The sequence below is a fragment of the Gymnoscopelus braueri genome, assembly GCF_963280865.1.
Source record: "Gymnoscopelus braueri genome assembly, chromosome: 3".
Classification (NCBI taxonomy): domain Eukaryota; kingdom Metazoa; phylum Chordata; class Actinopteri; order Myctophiformes; family Myctophidae; genus Gymnoscopelus; species Gymnoscopelus braueri.
This window is the reverse complement of record NC_137612.1, coordinates 42,217,848-42,232,818: the sequence shown is the minus strand read 5'-3', so window position 1 is coordinate 42,232,818 and position 14,971 is coordinate 42,217,848. Positions and strand designations below refer to the sequence as shown.

Genomic DNA, 14,971 nt, shown 5'->3' with positions numbered 1-14,971 from the left:
CTGTACTTGAGTTAAAGTACTGTACTTGCTTAATAGGAATACTTAACCTTCACCCATTTTCAACCTACAGTATCTTCATTTAATTGGTCCTCACTAATGCTCATTATAACAAATGTTTGTCTACTCACTCTGTGTCTCAGAGGAGGGCTGTGGACAGTTCAGAAACCCGCCTACCTAAATCCAAGCTAATAGAAACTGCAGGCTTTCTATTCCTGGAAAGTTTGCATGCTATAATGGAAGCCATTGTTTTTACGTTAATAAAAATCAAAATTATTATATATTTTTTTAAACCTGGAAAAGAAACCTGCCTAACAATGATGTCACTGGTAGGCGTGTTTCTGAAGTGTCCACAGCCCTCCTATGAGACACAGACCGAGTAGAAAACAATGGTACCATTTTATCATGAGCATTAGTGAGGACCAATTATATATGAAGAAAGGTTGAAAATGGGCGAAGTCGTCCTTTAAGTATTCAAAAGTACATGCTTTTAAAAGGACATAAAGAGGCACTATGTAACTTTTTTATGAATGAAATGTAATTTTGTCCAATCTGTATGGCAGAGTATGTTAATAGAATAACTTATACAATTGGGGTGGTTGTATTTGGTCTGCCTGCTCTTGTATTGAGACATTTACATAGTGTCAAAGGTCATGTCTCACCTAGACACAGGATCGTGCACGAATTTTGACCTGAAGGTCAAGATTCAATTTATCCCCTGAGCAAGCAGGCAGGCTCTATTAGCTCAATGGTAAAACATTTCAGCACTGGTGCAGGAAACCGGGTTCAAATCTGGGGGAGTAGAAGAGGAAAGTTACAAAGTGCAGCTTTAAGTATTCAAAAGTATAAATTACAAAGTACATTTTCTTTGTAATGTCAATGCATTGCTGAATTATATTTGAGACATTTCCCCTCCAAAATTGTAAGATTTTCCAGATATGTAAAAAAAACTAAAACCCATCAATACTAGTGAAAATAGCAGATCTAGCTTATAGATCTGCTATTTTCACTATTTGAAATTAGGCATATAGGTGGTTAATTCATAATGTACTTTTTACCTTCCTAGAAATGGAGTCAAAAGTACAATATTTGTTTTTGAAATGTAGTGGAGTAAGTCAAGTAAAGTACAGATACTCAAAAATGTACTGAAGTAACAGTACTCAAGTAAATGTACCAGTACTTAATTTAGTGTCCACCAGACCACCACTGAAAACCGTACACTGCAGCATCCTCAAGCTTATGGGTCCATTCAACTTCATTGCTCAGGATTTTGCAGTGTGCTGACCACAGTTTGGCAACAGGAGACTGTCTGCCTGGGGTGCTGGATTTTTGTGCTGTGCTACACTGTACACGGTAAAATCCTGAGTGATAATTGCCAGACCCAAGGGGTCGGGCTTACATGAGGCTTTGTACCTGTTTCGTCCATACATGGGCATGGTCACTTTGTCCTTAGGCCCCAGCCATAAAAGTCTGTCCCCCTTTCGTCCATACATGGGCATGTTTTGTACCTGTTTTCTCCATACATGGGCAAAAAAATGGTTTTGGTCACTTTGTCCTTAGGCCCCAGCCATAAAAGTATGTCCCCCTTTCGTCCATACATGGGCATAGACACAGGCTTACATGAGGCTTTGTACCTGTTTCGTCCATACATGGGCATGGTCACTTTGTCCTCCGGCCCCAGCCAAAAAAAAATCTGTCCCCCAAAAAAGTCTGTCCATACATGAGCATAGAATAAATAAATAAATAAAAGTCTGTCCCCCTTTCGTCCATACATGGGCATAGACACAGGCTGACACGTCATGTGAAGTCTGGGTCTGGCAGAACCAGGTCTCCTGGTCTTGTTTAACTCTCTGAGATCGCACAACCATTTGGTTCCATTTGTGCACTCTCAGAGAGTCAAATTAACACTCAGGATCTACTGTATAGCTTGCACACTTGTATGGGTCCAAATAAGGAAATAGCAAACATGTCTTGCCCATAGAGTATGATGGTTATAATCAGAATCACTTTCTATTCTGTAATTGGTGAATACAATGATTGGAATTCTTGTTTTTAATATGAACGATTCATCAAATCTACAACAGGGAAATGTGCACACCGCATGGCAACTGTCTTATAGTTAATTACATTGGATTAGAAATATATGACTATACTCGTGGGAGGGACGGGTTCCATTCCTTTTTTGGTAATATTGTTTGTCGTTTTGGGAACTACGCACCTGTGTCACGGACCATTATATGAAGTTGTTTTTGAAGAATGTAGATGCATGCAGTGCAGTTTCTTATAGCCTACATACCCGCTGTGTATAAAGTAGCTACAGTACCACCCTGCACACCAGCCCTGCACTGAACACCACTAGGGCCCCACTCATGGGACTTTGGCTAAGCCCCCAATCTCTCAGGAACCTAGAATCGCCCCTGGCCCCACTTATATCGATAGACAGTACACACAAACAATATGAGTACCCTGGTAAGCACAAGATAACACCACAAGGCTGAAAACGTTCGCTAGGTCAAAAAGAGTTGGTGTCAAACTCAACTATAATTGGAAATTAAGCTCTGTGAGGCATAGCCGCGGGGAGACCTTTTAGGTTAGGGGTGCGGTATGCGCACCTCATGCACGCGCGTGCATGAGGACCCCGCGCGCGCACGAAGCGCGCACGAAGCGCGCACGCGAACATTTTTCGCGGTTCTGGGCGGATTGGGTTCGTTTTTTTCCCAGTTTTTGGTTTCTTTATTTCGGTTTTAGGGTTAGGATTAGGGTTAGGTTAGAGTTATGTTATTTAATTCTTATTTTTGCCTGATTTTACCGATTTATTATCAAAAAAAATATTTATTTTTTTTGATGGGGGGGCGGTAGGGGGAGCGGTACCTGGGGGGAGGGGGGGCAGCCGCACCCCCAGCACCCCTACTTCCCGCGGTACTGCTGTGAGGTCAAAGACAAACCTTTGACAAAACCGTCTGATACCCTCGCAATAAGTGGCTGTGGCAAAATAGTTCAATAACTAACACTGTGAGATGTCACACGTAGAAAAACATAAGTGCACAGGATGACTCAGAAACTAACAGTTAAACGAGCTTGAAGCTGTGCTGGAAAATAAATAAATACAGCATAAAACAGCAATCAGTGTTCACCAAAAGTGGAGAGACTCATGATGGAGCTGTCATGGCCAGCTATAATATTGACAACAAATGGCTGCCGCATCAAAGACATACTCAGAAGGGGAATTCATCAAAGCACGCAGGCTAATGGCAGCTGAGCTGGTGTGCCATGAGAAGAGACTGACGTAGTTCAATGGGGAATTTTTTATTGAGGTGTTGATGCATCTTGAACGTCACCAAGGAGTTTGTGGAGATGGTGCCCATGAGAAACACCACAATGGCCAACAACATGTTCTCCAGCCTCATGGAGGCTCTGGACAGACTGGAGGCTGACTGGAGTGATGCTGTCAGCGTGGCACTGGCAACAGATGACACATCGTCCATGGTTGGGAATAATAAGACAAGCATTCTTGTGAAACACAGATAATTAAAGTATGGCAACACACACTTGTCATATTTATGGATAATAATAAGGCCCAGTTAATTCAGTTTGTCACCGTCAACGCGGAATCTCAAAAGAAATGTCACATCAATTGTAGAATCTGAGCGTTGTGTGTTGACATTGGATGGCTTTTGAATGTAATCAGTGTGCGCGCATTGCGAGCCCACCTAGGGCACATCTTAATCCCAATCATGCGCTGCCATAGTAATGAAATGCTTGTGCTCGGCATGTGCAGAGTGGGGGGGGGGGGGGGGAGTTGAGCACCTGCCCCATTGCCCCCTGAGTTTTTTTTGTATAAGTATAAATAAATTGAGCTGGCTGCTATCTGTCAGTTTCATTCCCTCCATTCATAAATCGTTGCTTTAATAGATTCATAATAATATTAATATACATTATACAGTATATACAGAATATAAAGGGAGTTAAAGCATATCGTTGCTGTCCGGCAGAAACCAGAAACTCCATTTTGACGCTTTTGCATTTTTTTTCCATAAATCAGGGCCATTGAACACCCTTTACGTCTGTGTGTTGGTAAAAAAAAATGTTGAACCAACCTGTGCATCTTATAGTTAATTACATTGGATTAGAAATATATGACTATACTCGTGGGAGGGACGGGTTCCATTCCTTTTTTGGTAATATTGTTTGTCGTTTTGGTTCAACATTTCTTTTTACCAACACACAGACTGTTCAATGGCCCTGATTTATGGATGAAAAGCATTAAAAAGCGCTTCTGACAAAACCAGCTAACTCCATTGGATCCTAAAATGTTCTACTAAACCAGCGAAGTCCACCGGAGTTAGCTGGTTTTGCTGCCTCCAGGCTCCACCCCCTTTTGACCTCCAACCTCATTGTGAGCTTGGAGGTCCATTCAGCTGTTCTTATCAATGATGAACAAAACCTCCTAACTCCACTTTTTTTCATTTCCTGAAAAATGAACATTTTGGAGTTAGCTGGTTCCTGCCGGACAGCAGAGATATTACAAATTCAAGGTTATTACTGGCAGGAGTAGTGATGTGCGGGTCGGGTTTTTTCATGACCCGCCCCGCCCCGCCCCTCCACGGAACCCAACCCGCCTCAACCCACCCCGCGAACCCAAATATAAATCCTGTGACCCGCGGTGGGAAAAAAAAGATAATCATCATCATAATAGCTCAGATTTATATAGCGCTCTTTTAAGTACCCAAAGTCGCTTTAAATGTCTACAGTAGCACAACATTGTCATGGGCTAAATAAACAAGCATGTTGTTCAAAATCGTTTTTTGCGTGTGAGAGCGGCTGACCCACTCACCCGCAGCCCGCATAATTGCCTCTGAAATCCTGACTCGACCACCCACACCGCGGGTTGACCCGCGGGACCCGCGGGTTACGGGTCGGCCCGCTCATCAGTAGGCAGGAGCATAAAGTGAGGTTTCATTTACGAGCCTGCAGGGACCACCTAAAAAATAAATAATTCCAAAACATGCTACACGCGCGTTACGACCTCACTAGTGACCTTGGCAGGACCTGGCTCCATCCCTGGTGGATGGTGTTTTAAAATATTGTTCGATGTGCCCTTTTGATGAAATTTGAGCACCTGCCCTCCAGTGGTCTCTCTCTACCCTGGTTTGCGCTCTGCGAGTGCAGCGAGGCCAGCTATAATATTGACAACAAAATGGCTGCCTCATCAAACACATGGCTGCCTCATCAAACACACAGATGGGGAATTCATCAAAGCATGCAGGCTAATGGCAGCTGAGCTTTTGTGCCCGGAGAAGAGACTGTCATAGCTCAATGGGGAATATTTAATTGAGGTGTTGATGCATCTTGAACGTCACCAAGGAGTTTGTGGAGATGGTTTGCTCTGTGCGTAAGATAGCAGTGTGCCCTGATAGTGCCAGACCACACCTCATTTTAAGACCAACACACCCATGAGCGCAAGGCGCAAAATCATTTGGTATTTAGACAGCGAGGGTGCCAACAACTGAAGAAGATAGCAATAACAATTGCGCCATGTCATGGATGTAGTAATCAAAACGGTTACATTTATTAGAGCCATGGGACTCATCCATTGGCAAATCCTGCTCTTTTGTCTGAAAATAACATTGGACACGGCCTTCCCTGTTACACTGAAATCTAGTGGCTGAGCAGAGAAGCTGAGCTCAAACATTCTTGTGACTATTCATGAAGGAGAAAAGGATATGATGTGCTATAATGTGCTCCATATTTCAAATGTTCAATATAAAATAGCCGATCTACAATCTCACAGCGCTTAGATCTGTGCGTCTGTGGATTTTATAAATACTTTAACAATGAATAGTATTAACAAATGAAAGATTTATCCTAGGATGCTCTAAGAGCTCGTGACTAAATAATAAGGACATTGGATGAACATACGAGAGATGATATGAAACTAGGCGTGTGAGAGATGCAACTACGCCATTTCCCCCCTTGCAGTCTGTGCGTGTCAGTCATCATGCATAATGACAACATGGACAGGTACAAAGGAAAAGATATCAGGGCTGAGTGAGTTCTCAGGATAGTTTCCAAGTCTTGAAAGAGAAGGAATTCTCACTCTTTCTCTCACCATTGTTTACTGTCAACGCAGCATCAGAGGTACCGAAGGAACTCAACTCCACATGGAACTAATGGAAATTCACTGTAATCCTGCGCTCACGCCGGCAGGGGTGAGACAAAGCGACTGGGAGCAATTTATTTCAACAGCATTCATTTCAACCTTTATTTAATTCTCGGAAAACACGCTGAGGGCTGAGACCCTCTTTTCCAATCGTGCAGAGATTAGAAGTTGGAGAAAACATAAATAATATAAAAGAAATTAAAATAAATAAAATGACATGATTTAAAATAAAATGACATCACATGATTTATCAACATCAATTTAAACAGGCGCAATTAAAAATTGGCCAGAGTTATGTCCAACTGAAAATGACCTAGAGGAACAAGAGAGTTGTACTTGAGCAAACCACAAGTTATTCCAAGTATGAGGAGCACAAAACCTAAAAGCAGCCATTCCAAACTCAGTGGAGACACGTGGAATCTCCAGCATCAAACAGTCCTAAGAGCGTTTGCGATAGGCACTAGTTTTCCACTGCAAAAGAGAATTTAGGGGGTAAACTCCCAGTTAAAACTTTAGAGATAAATAAAAAACAATGCTGATCTCTCCTAGCTGCGAGGGAGGACCAACCAACCCTATTATACAGTATGCAATGATGGGTGTTGTAGCTGTCACCTGTTCTGAGGGCAGAGTACACTGCGGGCAGAGTGGCACTGAGGGCAGAGTCCAAAGTTTGAAGTGTGGTAGCTGATGCATTTCAGTGTATATTGTCCCCATAGTCCAAAACAGAAAGCATTCTAATGTTTGATTTCAAATGGTTCATTAGTGGCCAGAGTTCTCTTTCTTTCTTTCTTTCTTTTTCTAATTTAATCTCTCATCACAGCTCTGTAGCCTACACAGTCAAATCTGTTAATTTCACTCTGAGAGTGTACAAATGGAACCAAATGGACCCTTTTACGGGTCATAAAAGTAATGCTTGCAGGTCTGTCTTCTTCGTGAGATTAAACTTAATTCAATACTTTGTAGTCAGTGGTGGACAAAGTAGGCTACTCGACCTCAGTATTTGAGTCATACTCCTGGTCAAATGTTACTCCACTACAAATGAAAGGAAGCATGGCTTCATAGAACACAAGCAAAGACACTGACTGAGTCTCTTTAAAGATCTAATGAAATGAAAAATATGTTTTTCACACATTTAGAGCATATTAGAGGCCATAATGAGGACTCTTAACAATAGAATTCCATGGTTGTGTATTTTGATGTCGAAAGTCCCTAAAAGTAAAATGTTAATTACTTATTGTCAAATGCGAATGTACTTACATGAGCAAGGCCTTAGGAATAAATATGAATCATGATTTATTTCACCTGTGTGATTCCCATAGCCCATGTTCCTCCAAACACAGGTGTTTTTAATTAGACACTGTTAGTTCTGCTAATCTGTAAATATAATTCAAGATGACGGCCAGACAGTTCATTACTTCATTCATTCATTACTAAACAGTACACTAAAATATGTATCTGAAAACATTTAAGGTGAAAAACAGGCAATAAGGTGAGCTCAGCGTGTCTCATCGATCCCATAGCCCGAGGGGACGGAACGGTCGGTTGCTACTGGTTGCTACTTTGATTGGTTGAGGCACAACACGCCTCTGTTTTCACTTAGCAACATCAAAAAAAGCCATTTCATGATGTCTTTAAGCACCAGTTCTCATCCAGACACACTGCATTGACCTGCAGGGCACTTGCTACCCAAGATCATTATCAGCTACTTCCATGAGTGTCGCTCATTTCATCCTGGTTTGTTTGGTCACCCCAGTCGGTCCCACTCTCAGTCCCATCTCAGTTGCCGAAGGGAGGACTGGCAGAAGGCCAGATTGGAGAGAAGCTAACATGTGGTTTGATTTAGCCTCACCCAAGCAGACCCTTCATACGTGGGCTCCGATACATAATGTGTGTGTGTGTGTGTGTGTGTGTGTGTGTGTGTGTGTGTGTGTGTGTGTGTGTGTGTGTGTGTGTGTGTGTGTGTGTGTGTGTGTGTGTGTGTGTGTGTGTGTGTGTGTGTGTGTGTGTGTGCGTGCGTGCGTGCATGCATGCGTGCTTGCGTGTGTGTTCATCATACCTTATCGTGTATGTACATTTGAAGGTGTGTTAGTGTGTGTACACCACTTCTGTTTTATTGCAAGTGTGTGTGTACACAGTGTAGATTTTATTTTATTGTGAAGGTGTGTATTTGGAGTGTAGTATATCTTATTGTGAAGGTGCATGTACTGCGCATAAACATGCAGTTTATGTTTTACTGTTGAGTAGTTCTAATTGTGGCTGTGTACACTATGTTTTTAAGTGCACGTGTGTGCACAAGCGCGCATGTGTGTGTGCATGTACAGTAGGCTACAGTATGTGTATGTGTTTGCGTGTACATCATTTGGCTCTTATTTTGTGTACTGTGTGTGTGTGTGTGTGTGTGTGTGTGTGTGTGTGTGTGTGTGTGTGTGTAGTTGTAATCCAACGGCAGGAAGCATGGGTCAATTAAAGAGTCAGCACATTGTGTCCCAGGAGACCCGACAAAAAAACAAAAAAGAAATACACTGAAAAAAGAACCTGCTGAACTTGGGGTTTCTTGTTTATTTCAATTAATCTCAATTTCTCTCTCACACTCACACACACACACACACACACACACACACACACACACACACACACAATATGGGCCCTCAAGAACCTGTACTACTCTTAGAATCGCTCTCTTTCCGTCTCCGTACCCTTCTCTTCCCTCTCTACCCCCCCCCCCCCTCTCTCTCTCTCTCTCTCCATTTCTAAGTATAGAATAGGGTTATGGTGGTTAAACTGATTGTGACGCTATTTGGCTGAGGACCCCCTAGAACCCCTTCAAGGACCCCCGGCGGTCCCCGGATCCCTGTTTGAGAACCACAGCTCTAACATGTACCAGCCAGGTGGAAGCTGTGTCTATCGTCACGTTCTATCGCTCCAGCAGCAGAGAAATTGGACCGTGGCGGAGGAGGAAATGAAGCAGTGTTCCAGCTACCTTCTCTTGTTCCCATTATCTGATTAACTCCTTGCTGCGTCACAGTGTTTGTGTTTTTACCTATGCACACATGGTGCCATTTTCGTCCATACTCAACATCGATTCCAAAAGGGCATCAGCGCTGCCGTGAGATTGCCATCTTGACAACATTGTTTAATCGTTTTCTGAATGAATCATGCCGTTTTCAAGACCATGTTTCAGGTTGCCACAGTTTTTCTACATATACAAACCAACAGGGCATCCATGTTTGTGGCTGCTAGATTTCCATCTCCCATTAAATCACATTAAATCATTTTCCAAGTGAATGGCGCAATACACGCTTAATCTGAACGTTGAATCTGAATGAGCTCAGCCTCAGACTAATGGCAACGATACATGGACTAACTTACTTACTGCAAGTAGTGGTAATGGGAAATATTGCCTACAGTACGGACAGTTTTTGGCCAATAGAAATAATATCAACGTGGATAACAAAGTTAATTTGTATAGCTATTGGTCATAAATGTTTGGAAATTTGCCAGCCCATATTTTAAACTGTTATCTCTGTGCTAAGAGCTTCAAGGAACAAAGGCATGTTGAACAAAATGATGAATGGTTTGGTTTCAAAGTGAGACATTGACCATTTATGAAAACCATTGACCCTACAAAAGTAAACACAATTATGGTACTTCAAAAAGATAGCAGGTGACAAGTCCTTGGCTTGCAAAATCATAACACGTTAATAGACTACATTTTCTTCACAGAGATATGGAATTAGGAAAGGCAGAGAGAGAAAGAGAGATGGAGAGAGAAAACTTGGCTCCCTTAAGATGACACGATTTATGGTATTTGTGATATCTATGAATGTACCTGAATCTAAACTGCATTTTATAACCCATGTGGGAAATATAAACATTTGAAGTATAATCATCAGTGGACAGTTAAATTATTACTGAGGATTTACTTCAGAATAATGTGGTACCAAAATCAGAGTGCTGCTTGTTAGCAACACTTTATGTACGGTCCAGAGAGATATCACCTATAAATTGTGATATTCTATTATCACAGTAGCCTATCTGCTGTATATAACCTGTGTTTGTGTGAGGTATTTTTATGTTCTGCTCTCAAGGGGGGGTCAGAATCAACGCTATTGTCACATCGCAGGTTTACAGGCGTGAGTGGGTGAAATTTGTTTTTGTGTACTAAGCTCCATTGTTTTTGTTGTTTTCAGGAAGAGAAAAGAAAAGAAGAAGGGGGGGCAGGGAGAACAAGGAGAAAAATCTAACAGTAAAGAAAACATAGACATTTACACACACCTGAACTTATTTATAAGCACTATTTATAGAGCAAAAGGACATTATCATCTGTAGAAACACTGTGCTTCAGTGTCACGTAGAGGAGAGGAAGTGGTCAACTCATTCGGGGCCTCCTAATTCGACACAGAATCGTTCAGCACACTGTGAATTGAACTGCATCCATGGCCTAATAGTACATTTATTATTTGTTTATTAAGACGGATCCCCATGAGCTGACGCCTAAACAACAGCTCGTCTTCCTGGGGTCCAAGACAATAATATTCATTAACAAAAATAGAAAACATTATATACTACTCATTATATACATACTTTAAAAAAAGAAAGCATACAAAAAAAACATGAATAAAACAGATTTAAAATCAAATAGACAAAGTAGCAAGGTCCACCAACCATCAAACTAGCATGTAAGCTAAGATGTTATTGTATGTTGTATATAAGTCTAAGCGTCAGTGTTAAAACAAGCCTTTCCTTTGATGTCACAAACATCAGCTGGAAGACTAGTCCATAATACTATTGACCAATAGAATGCAGCCCTCTTCATAGAATTTGACTTGGGTAGGGGTGAAGTTATCAGTCCACCTCTCGCCCCTTGAGTGGAATTTGTATGAGTATCTGAGCAATAAATGATGCTATTATAAAGAAATGTAGGAGTCTGTCTGTTAATCACTCTATGAAAAGATACAAGTGTGTTAGCAGAATGTCTTTCCTTGACACTGAGCCAAGTGAGACGTGCATGCATGTCTACAACACTGTCCTAAGAAGTGGGGCGCTTATCTATATGGGTGGGTGGGTTCAGCCCCTTACAGGAGAGTCATTGAGGCTCACTTGTTGGCCTGACGTTTTTCCCTGTCCAGCGCCCCACAAATCAAACAGCCTGCTCAGCGACCGGGCCTCCCCCCCAGGGACAAGCTGTTTGTTTGGTCCTCTGATATATTTATCAACTGCCTGTCTTTCTCACTGGCACCGATACCCTGGGGTGGAGGGGGGGTCATGGGGGAAAGAGAGAATGAGAGTTGAAATGGACATTATTTGCCAGCTGTCTCGGTGCCAGTGATGTCCTGCGGAAGACAGGGAGGGGTGGAGAGATAGACAGAGAGAGAGATGTTGGTCCACTGGTACAGTACTGTATATTTACAGTATGAACTGATATGGCTTCTTCAGGAAAGAAGAGGAAATGATACAAAGGGGGGACGAGAGATGTTTTATGTTAAAGGCATAGTATGTCACTTTGGTGTAGTGGTGTTTACCTGCAGAAACACACTGCCCTCTCACTGTATTTTGGTTTGTTTTGGTAGACGGGACGTTTTGGGGGACTTTTACTTGAACAAAGTATTTTTATCATGTGGTATTGTTACTTTTACTCCAGTAAAAGAAAATCTGAGTACTTCTTCCACCACTGAGAAAACCTCACAGCCAACCTGGTATTCAGCATCAAAGCGAGCAAATGTTCTCCTCACCTTCTTGAATCTGTTTCTGAGACGTTTGATAGTGCTAATGTCCCTCTGAGAGTCTAAAAAATATTTACACACATTTCTTATACACACTGTGCATTTTACTGTTCTTGTTCTGCCCACTGGCTGACCCTTCCTTGAGTTCTTTTGTCTCACGGCCATGGGGTTGAAATCATCACCGTTGTAAGAAAGCATCAGTGAACTCCTCTTGCATCTGGTCCAACTCTCCCATCAACGCTGGATGTGTCTTACATCATCCTCCATGACCTTTGGACAGAGAGCAATGAAGTATTTTTGACAGAACTGTGGTCCTAGGAGGGGCTGTGAGGCTGACGTCATTACTTGGTTGTTCTAACGAGCAGAAGGTCAGGCTGACTAGACTGGATGAGTCCCCCAGGAGGCGCTCTTCATGTCAACACAGGGTTTATGAGTTCTGTCATAAAATAAAATAAATAATATTATAAATAAAAGTCAATGAAAGGAATACTCAACCAATTTTCAGTGTCTTCATCAACATGGTGCTAAGTGCACCAATTCTCTCTGTATCGCCGAAGCAGGACTCTGAAAGAAAACCATACTATGTATTGTGAGCTTGTACATCTGCTATTTATGAATAACCGAAATATAAAATAGGGCTTAAGTGTTTAAACTGTTTCTGTTTTTGCTGGGGACCCCCTGGAATGCCCTCAAGGACCCCTGACAGACAGTGGAGATGCTCTGCACTCATCACGACACCAGTGCGCAACGAGTCTGGAAAACGACTCTACATTGATATCACTGCAAGCTGGGCAAGACCTAGTTGGTTGAGTGTATGGAAACGGAAGTACCGGAATTTGGCGTTGAGGCTTTACAAATCTGTTTCCATTCTCCGCGCATGAAACAAGTGTTGTGATTGATCGAAAAAGATAGTTTCGGCAGAGATGATAGAAGTCCCGCCCTTACACTCTCTGCATAAGGTCGTGACCAGGCTTTTCTCCTCGGAGATGAAAAAAGGCTGGGAACGAGGCTAATACCAATGGCAAAAGCCGCCTATGTGCGTCCTGAAAGGACCTTTAGCCCCTCCCTGTAGCAAGTCAAGCATGTCTTGGCATGTCTTGGCACCTCCAGTGTTCTCTAGTTTAATGAGCCTCTAATGAGGAACATTTTGACTCACACCATGCTAAGCTTTATTACAGTAAAGTACAATTAATGGACAATCTAATGGTTAAAGGTCCATATGACTAACCAGATGCAGCACATATGGACGTCATTTCATGACTGTAGCTTAAACAGGGCACTATGAAAATACTGCTTTCAGACATTGTAGCTGTTATAGTGCCACATTATGGCTAGTCTCTTACATATTTGCCTGTTAGTAGCCATTCGGTGGTCCCATAATAATAATAATAATAATAATAATGTATTTGTATAGATCCTTATAAAATGCAGCATGCAATAATTGATACAAAATAAGTAGCTGCAGCAGCACAGTACACGTTTTGTGCATGTCTATGTGTGCATGCGTGCGTGTGCATAAAACATTTTAATTTTACATACATTTGTTGTACATGTTTTACATGTACAATCATACAATCACTACAACTATGAGCTGTCCTCCTGTGTGCATGTCAATATGTTGGAATATAACCATCTATTTACAAACTTCCTGTGTAGGCCCTGATATCTCAAGAAATACAGGAAGGGATTGATTGATGGATTATTTATTTGCCAGGGCAGAAGGTTAGGGCATGGCAGTGTGACTTGGCACTAACTGATATTCCCAGCCATGGTCCTGAAATGGGACTTTACTTCATACAGTATCCCATTAAGACCTGAGGCCGATTCTACAAATGCCTTCTAAATCAGTAGTTCTCACACTTTCAAGATTTTTCAAAAAATGTAAAAGAAAATAGCAGATGTACAAGCTCAAGTGACTCGCTGGGAGCTTGTATGTCTGCTATTTTTCAATAGCCAATGCAAAAATCTAAAATGACACAGATGCTTTCCAGGTTTTAATGGGGTATACACCAGACCTTGTGATGTTTGAACAAACGAATTATCTCGATGCACTGAGTGGACTGGAGTGGGGTTTGTTCTGTAGTGCAGTGATTCTCAAACATTTTCATGTCAAGGACTCCCAAATTAATATGTATTTGGCCATGGACCCTTATCAGAAAATATTTGGTGCCAGGGACACCCATACAAGATTTGTGTATTGTGAGTTTTTGAAAATACTCACATTGCGACACGTAGATAGCTTGTAGATAAAGTGGTTAAACTGGTTTTGATGCTATACTGTATATTAACACATTTTACTGGGGACCCCATGGTACCTCCTCAAGGACCCCTGGGGGTCCCCGGACCCCACTTTGGGAACCACTGCTGTAGTGGAACCATTGACCCATATGAGAAAAGGGTAGTCTTCTGTGTGCAAACATTACTGTATACATACAGTATATACTGTATATTCTGTGAGATGTTTAAGGATGAGTGCATTTGATTTTGGCCACTTGGGACACAGTGTAAGTGGGGTTATGGCAATGACACTGACTAGACAAATCCCAGAGACTGGCTGACTGGGTCTACACGTAAACCGGACGATTTGTGGGCTCAATTGAATTTATTTTACACACAGTATAGGATTTACCCTGAGAAGAGAGTGCTATAGTGAGTCTTTGTTGGGTAAATCATTGCGCACAGAGGATCATTTGCCTGATGTGATTATAACTCAAGTCACTGTGTATAGCAACCCATTTACAGTGTGCATTTACATACGTGCACACTGCACTCCTAGATCTTCTGCTAAAACGCTTCTAACCATGCATTCAAAGATCTGGACTAAACACTTCAAAGGGATAGTTCACCCCCAAAATGACTTGTTTTCTATCGATTAGTCACCCCATGGAGACTTGAATTCATGGATATTTTTTTGTTTTTGTTGCATTCCTAAGCCAATAATTTGAAGACCGGCAGCGGAGACACAAAGAGTCTCTTTTGCGTCTCCTACCGGAACCGCTGCCTACCGGTCCACTGGTCATTGAAATGATTGGCTTAGGAATGCGACAAAAACAAAAAAATATCCATGAATTCAAGTCTCCATGGGGTGTGT

At 42.0% G+C, this 14,971-nt stretch overlaps 1 protein-coding gene across 1 annotated transcript in view; it reads left to right on the top strand.

Moving 5' to 3' along the window:
- angpt4 (angiopoietin 4) overlaps positions 1 to 14,971 on the top strand; it is a 112,208-nt gene that overhangs the window by 75,308 nt on the left and 21,929 nt on the right.